A 6,815-nucleotide genomic window follows, 5' to 3' on the forward strand; every position below is an offset into this window, starting at 1 on the left:
ATAGTCTGGCTCTGATCACCGTTCGCTGCATAAAGGCATTTCAACCATGTTGTCTGGCATATTAATCAAGGATGCGAGTTTTGTAAGAGCGTCCGCAAACTGATTTTATTCGCGAGGGAGGTGTAGATAAGTAACCTAATCGAAAAACTGAGCAATCTGATCTATCCTAGCCCGATAGGGTGCTAGACTTTCACTTCGGATTTTCCAGGATCCAGTGATTTGGTTAATGATCATGGATGAGTCCCCGTGAACTCGAAGGTTCTTGATGCTTAAACTTACTCACTAGTAGAAAAGAAAATTATTGCGTCAATCAATTTACGTCGGTTCTACAAAAACTGACGCAAAAAGTACTTAGTTTTGGCGGGAATGCAATTTTGCCCTATAGGTAAGCTTAATGCGTCAATTCTTGTAAGAAACTGACGTATATAATGCGTCAGTTCTTAGGAAAACCGATGTACTTGATCAAATACATCAGTTATATTACTAAACCGACTTATTTAATATTACATTTTTACGTCAATTATACCTAAAACTGATGGATATACCTATCACTCACATAATAAATCATCAACACGAGTCCCTTTCCAATTCATTCTTTCAACAAAAAATTCACTCCCTTTCCTCCATTCCTTCATTCAATCAATACCCCACCGCCGACCCACCGACGGCTTGCCGCCGACCCCAGTGTCTTCGTCTCACTCTCTTCTACGGATCTAATTCCTAATTTGATATTTGTATGATTTTTACTTGACTTTGTTTTTTGTAAGTTCTTTTAATAAGGTTTATTATTGTTGTTTACAAACAGTTTTGTATAGTAATTGATTTGTTAATATGATTCGAATGTAAATCTAGAATTGTATTAGGGTTAGGGTTGGGTGAAATTGGGGGTTTTCTATTTTGATTAGTTGGTTTGGGTGGGTTAATTTATGCTACATTAATGTTGTTTAAGGTTTGTCAATTTCATATGTGTCTTAGTGCATAAACGTTGCTCGGCTAGGCCCGCTGTCTGCTCCTTGCTATGTTCCGACCTTGTTAATTAATGTGCATATCAGTATATGAACTACCATATACAATGGAAGGCAACTTAGCCAAAACATAAGTATCATCCCAAAACATAACCAGATTTAATCCCATTTAAATTGAAACTAGTTAACATGGGAGGAAAATTTTACAAATATCCCCATACGAGGATCTTTACAAAAATAAAAATAAGTATTCCATAAAAGAAAGGATTGTAGGATGTAGATAGAAACATCCGAGTATCACATATAAATATGTTAGCAGTGATGATTGATGAGGCTGCAATGGTGTCGTATATGAAGGACAACATGCTGCATTGAGATTGTGAAGTACTCGTCAGTGAAATCATAAGCGTTAAATCTACATGTGTACTGGTTAAGGTGACAATGTATGAGTTATGTGAACTGACCCAAAATGAGATTACCTTAGTTTGAGTCCTTTTATAGGCGCAAGTTATGTGGGCGCCAAAGTATCTACCCACGAGTTTCCATCATCATAGGAGACCTCTTATCGTTTTCATTTTTTTAGCTGTCTTAGTTTTGTTTCCTTGGTATTGATAGGAAAAGTTTGTTCTTCGATGAATTCTACTCTACTTTTGTAGTCAACTTTCTGACTTGCCAAATGATTAATTAAATAACTCTGTTTTCTCTTCCAATATTAAGATAATATTTGTACTATACAGCTACGTGTTTGATGGAAAGCCTATTGATTTGAAGAAACAAGAACTTGCAAAACAGTATTGAGGCCCGTCTACTTGTCACTCAAACTCATTAAGACTAGTGATTCAGTTGATTTGATTATGACCATTCATGTAGGTACTCCAAATGAGCTGATGCAACTGGGGATTTATCTGCAGCCATAGAAGTGGATTTTGCCAAGCAATATTGCTGAAAACGATGCTTCTATTTTGTTTTGCAGCATGATACAAGTTCATTATTTTCAATATGCATTATGTTTATCCTATTATTAACTTTCTTCAATGATAAATGCAGGAAGGAGATAAAGAAGGAATCGAAAAATTCAGTAAACGAACCGTAAAAGTATGTTATCTCTATATGAGAATTTGATTTCAGCTTTTAAACTTCTTCTGGGGGTATGAAACTTTGTGATTTAGTAACTTGTCGCTTAAGAAAATAAACACTTACTAACTCTATTTTTTCTTTTAAGAAGTCCGCCCTTTTGATTGAGGGGAACAGATGTACGTTTCTTAAATGTGTAATTTGCAACTAATAGAGCAAAGGGCCTAACCAAAGTTTGGTTGTGACATTGCCCTAAGACCTTTCCTAGCGCAGTGGTCTTACACTCTTACTAGTCACTCTCTAATCTTGTAGGTGACAAAACAACACAACGAAGACTATTAGAAATTACAGGGATTAATGGGAGTGCCTGTGGCTGAGGTGATTTTTCATTATCTTTTGTGAATTTTGTTCCATCAATTATTTTTTGATAAATATGAGTTTTCTTGTGGTGCAGGCTCCTTCTAAAGCTAAGGCACAATGTGCCGCACTTTTCAAGAATGGAAGAGTATGTATTATAGCCATATCATGGACCATTACCCTTTACTTTTGGCTGTTATACTACTTATACGTGAATAAACGTTCTGATAAATATAGAGTGGAATTGTGTTGCAAGGATACTTGAAGCATAATTGTTTCTTATGTACCATGATTATCCACAATATGTAAAATATAATATGATGGGAATCACGTTATGTATGTCAACGTGTTCTGCTCAGTTAACATTACTTGATTTTTTTTTCCTTTCATGTTTATACGGTGGCTTCCAAAGATATGGATTCTATAAACTTTGGGACGTGTATATTTCTTCGTCATTTAATGGATCCTAGCTCAAAGAAAATTACAGTTATGGCATTTAATATGGCTAAGGTGTGAGAGCAGAGACTGATTACTTATAGTGATTGTTCTGTTTTAGGTCTTGGACTGAGGAACTGAACCTCACAATGGATCAATTCATTGACTTGTGCATTCTTGCTGGCTGTGGTTACCATGATAACATTTACGGTACCAGAAACTCAGAATCAGTAACTTATGTGTTCTGCTCATTCCGCGAGTAAGGCTCTACTTTAATTTTGTCCAGGTTAAAGGCGCTGCTTTCCCTCCCAAAAGTTCAACCAAGATTTGTTATTGCTATATGGAAGAAGTATCCCATCGAGTTTGGATCGATTTATAGTTTTATGTAAGTTTACCAGATATTTAGAGAACATTTAGTATAGATTAGCTTAGTAACTAAGATGTTTGTGGGATTATTTGTACTTTGGATTGTATTTGGAACGTTGTTGGGTTGAATAAAGTGTAATGTTAGTTTTACATGTGGTGTATTAGTGGTTGGTTGGATTTTTGTTGTAGGTTTTTAAGTTTTGGTATTCAGATTGTGAGTTTTAAGTAATTTCGGCAGCAAATTTTATATCAAAAAAAACATAAATAAATTACGTCGGTTCATGAAAGAAATGATGCAAATGAGAAAAATGAATTGGCACTAAAAAAAATATCAATTGCATCAGTTATGATAACAAATGACGCAAAAAATAAAGAAAATACACCGGTTCTATAAAGAACTTATGCAAATGTTGAACTATTTGCGTCGGTTTTACATATTTATTGCGTCGGTTTTTAAATCACAACTGACGCAAATGGTACTTTTTTGTGTCGTTTTTTAAACCACAACTGACGGAGTTGTTGAACCTTTTCCGTCAGTTCCACAACTGACGCATAGCAAATACGAACCCTCGATATACGTCAGTTCAAAACCGACGCAAAAGGCCCTTTACAACTGACGCAATAGGGGGTTTTTCCATTAGTGACTGCTGCTTGTAGACCAATGAGGCAAGCTTCATACTCTGCTGAATTATTTGTCGCCTCGAAGTCGAGTTTGACAGAAAGTGGTGTATGCTCGCCTTCAGGAGAAATGAGCAACACTCCTATTCTGAATCCTCTCAAATTGGATGCCCCATCAAAGTAAAGATCCCAAGAATCTGTACTGGTTTGTAAAATATCCTCATCTGGAAACGACCACATATCTATTGCTTTCGTATCATTGACCGGATTATTAGCGAAGAATTCAGCCACGGCACGTCCCTTTATGACTTTCAAAGATACCTATTTGAGATCGAACTACGAGAGCATTTAGGTCTGTCTTGCCAAGCGTCCATTGAGGACGGGTTTCTCGAAGAGGTATTTGACGGAATCCATTTTTAAAATACACTTTGACCGAGTAGCTAAGCATGTAATGGCGCAGCTTCTTTGGTGCCCACATAAGAGTGAGGCATATCTTTTTGAGAGGTGTATACTTACTCTCGTACTCCAAGAACTTCTTACTAAGGTAGTAGATATCTCTTTCTTCTTTTCCAACGGTCTGCACGAGCATAGCCCCCATGGCTGTTTTGGTAACTGTCAGATATAAACCAAGAGCTTGATCTGGTTGCGGAGGCATGAGCACTGGTGGCTTGGCAAATATCTCCTTTATCCTGTCAAATACCTTTTGACAGTCATCATCCCATATGGTATGGTCCGTTTTCTTGAGCTTTTTGAAGATAGGCTCGCAAATCATAGTGAGTTTCGATATAAATCGGCTTATGTACTGCATTTTGCCCAGGAATCCTCTAACCTCCTTCTCTGTTTGGAGTTGTGGCATCTCGATTAAGGCTTTGATCTTGGATGGAACAATTTCTATTCCCAACTGGCTGATAACGTATCCCTGAAGCTTGCCTGACATTACTCCGAATGCACATTTCTGAGGATTGAGCCTCATGTTGTACTTGCGCAATCTGAGGAAGAATTTGCGAAGGTTATCAACGTGCCCTTTCCTATCCTTAGATTTAAATATCATGTCGTCTACGTACACCTCCACTTCTTTATGCATCATGTTATGTAGCAAAGTAGTCGCAGTGCGTTGGTACGTAGCCCCAACATTAACTTGCTCGAATGGCATAACAGTATAGCAGTACGTGCCCCACTGAGGGACGAAGGTTGTCTTGTGCATATCTTCCATGGCCATTTGATTTGGTTATACCCTGTATACCCATCCATGAAGGATAACAACGCGTGATCTGCTGTTTTATCTACCAATATGTCGATGTGTAGTAGAGGGAAGTCGTCTTTAGGACTCGCTTTGTTCAAGTCTCTGAAATCAACACAAACCCGGATTCGCCCATCCCTTTTGGATACGGGGATTATATTAGCCACTGATGTGACCAATATTTGAGCATATTTAGTCCCCGAATTAGCCTCGTTCCTATGCTTTTTAGTGCATATTTGGGTCATTTACTATCTTTAGTCCTTTGTTTTGCATATTCTTTGAGGTTTTGTTCCCTTGGTAGGAGAGGAGTGCATACCTTGCATTTTCATGGCAAAATAGAGCTAAATTGATTGAATCTAATGACCAAGCATCAAAGTGAAGACAAGACTAGAAGGCCTTTGTAAACAATGAAATAGATGGGCAATGATAAGGAAGATCCTTGCATCTCCGACAAGATCCCGGAGGATTGTTGGAAGAAGAAAAGAAGGAAAGAAGAAAAAGCTCACTGGACTAGAATCCGCTCGTCCCAGTATTGGGCCGCTCGCCAAGAGTCACAATCCGAGCGTCCCACCTGCTTGGCGCTCGTCCAAGAGCTCCACAATCCGAGCGTCCCACCTACAACCCGCTCATCCACCACCTGCACAATCCGCTCGTCCCGACCTTTTGGACGCTCGGATTGTTCTCCAGTGCAGCCCGGCTTCTTCTTGTTCTACTCGGGATGCGCATATTTTCGGAAGACTAGCAAAAAGGAGACTCGCATCTTTCTTCGAGAGGAGCATTTCCTCAACTTTTCTTAAGGACTTAATCGTCATTTAGGCCCTTAGTAACCCTAATTTGTACACCTAGTCCTCATTATAGATACCCCATTATACTAATTAGATTATCATGTTCTTCTCATCAATCTTTAGTGTAGTCTATATTATTCTAATCTCTCTTTAATCTTGTAATCAACTTTTAATCAAGTATTAATACAAATCTCATTTCCTAAATTTCTCTATTGTTCATCCTTTATTTTGGGTAATTGAAGATTATTTGGGTTTACTTGGAGGATTGACAACCTTCCAATCATTCATCAAGTACTTCTATTATTCTTTGCTTATTATTTTGGAATCATCATTAGGTATAATTATCTTAATCTCTTTTTAATTATTGTGACACCCCTCGTTGAGGCATCAAAAGAACTATTAAATCTAAGCGGGAAATACAGAATTTTTAAAACCTTTAGAGTTTAAAGTGTGAAATCCACCATAAGTGATTAAATTAAAATGAAAAGTAAGATGAATAAGTTTTACAATTAAAAACAAAGTGCGTTGGGGAAAAGATAGCCCACGAATAGGCACGAGTCTAAAGATAGGTGAGTCTAAGAAAACAATAACTAAAGTCCAAGGGTCAACGTTCTCGCTAGCTCACACGTCTTCCCCATAATCTGCATCACAAACCTGTCATTCATGTAAACATGAACGCCACCGTCAGTGGGGAGTAACTCAGGGTTCTCCCAGCCACAATATGTCAAAATACACGTAAGCAAGAACTTATTTAAACATATTGATCATACATCATACTTGAATAATAATGAACAAGGGGATATAAACGATAATCATAATGAGATAGGCATAGTGCGTTCATAATGAGTTAGGCATGGTACATTATATTAAACATGCATTCAAGTTAACCAAACATGGATATGAGATTAGACATCGAATCATATGAAGAAGGTAAACAACGGATCAATTGAATAGAAAATTCATGGATGGAAACCA

At 37.6% G+C, this 6,815-nt stretch overlaps 1 long non-coding RNA gene across 4 annotated transcripts; it reads left to right on the top strand.

The window, feature by feature from the left end:
* The first annotated feature begins 512 nt into the window (after positions 1 to 512).
* On the top strand, positions 513 to 3,347 carry LOC141623675 (uncharacterized). 4 transcript variants are annotated; one of them, XR_012533516.1, is made up of 6 exons: positions 513 to 734; positions 1,703 to 1,764; positions 1,836 to 2,060; positions 2,352 to 2,417; positions 2,494 to 2,544; positions 2,953 to 3,347. It is a non-coding gene; the product is annotated as an uncharacterized LOC141623675 (long non-coding RNA). The 4 variants fall into 4 exon arrangements; XR_012533515.1 differs by lacking the exon at positions 1,703 to 1,764 and having other exon boundaries at positions 515 to 734; positions 2,953 to 3,041; positions 3,118 to 3,347; XR_012533517.1 differs by lacking the exon at positions 1,703 to 1,764 and having other exon boundaries at positions 513 to 762.
* The last annotated feature ends 3,468 nt before the right edge of the window (positions 3,348 to 6,815 follow it).

This window comes from Silene latifolia, chromosome X (genome assembly GCF_048544455.1).
Source record: "Silene latifolia isolate original U9 population chromosome X, ASM4854445v1, whole genome shotgun sequence".
Lineage (NCBI taxonomy): Eukaryota > Viridiplantae > Streptophyta > Magnoliopsida > Caryophyllales > Caryophyllaceae > Silene > Silene latifolia.